This window comes from Brassica oleracea, chromosome C3 (assembly GCF_000695525.1).
Source record: "Brassica oleracea var. oleracea cultivar TO1000 chromosome C3, BOL, whole genome shotgun sequence".
NCBI classification, from domain to species: Eukaryota; Viridiplantae; Streptophyta; class Magnoliopsida; order Brassicales; family Brassicaceae; genus Brassica; species Brassica oleracea.
Genome location: NC_027750.1, coordinates 47,144,522 through 47,145,184, shown reverse-complemented (window position 1 = coordinate 47,145,184; position 663 = coordinate 47,144,522).

The following is a 663-nucleotide window of genomic DNA, read 5'->3' as shown; positions in this document are numbered from 1 at the left end:
GCAGAAGACTCGATTTCGAGACTCCGAGCGATTGGGCCACACGGGCAGACAAGGATTCTTCAGATCAGAACCCTGACGAAACAGTCCCGCCAGGTGCACAACTGGCCGCCAACTGCGGAGAACCTTCCACCTCCTACCGAGAGCAACGAAGGAGAAGAAATCGAGGCCATCGACCTGGATATACGCGACCAGTCCAATCACTCGAACGACGGTGCTGACATCTACCCAAGAAGAACGCGAAGCCAGTCCGCTCGGCAGGACGCGTCCATCCAAAGACCCATGACCGAGGAAGAAGAAAACCTCTATTAGGTAGAACAGGAGGAGCTGGCCGAAAAGCAGGCCAGGATCCACCGCAGCCAACACAGACAGACCCGCAAGGCTGCCAGAAATCCTAATGAGATCCACGATCTCCGCGAGTACCTCGCGAAAACCGCAGCGGAGGTGAAAGCGGTGAAATCACAAATCCACCATGCGACAAGCACTTCGCCCGAGATCGACAGACTTCTCGAGGAAGCACGCAAAACCCCGTTCTTTGCCCGGATTACTGAGAACAACCTCCCGGACCCAGGGAAGATCAAAATTCCCATCTACGATGGCACCACCGACCCGAAAGCCCACCTGCAGTATTTCCAGATCGCGATGGGGAGGTGCAAACTCAAGGAA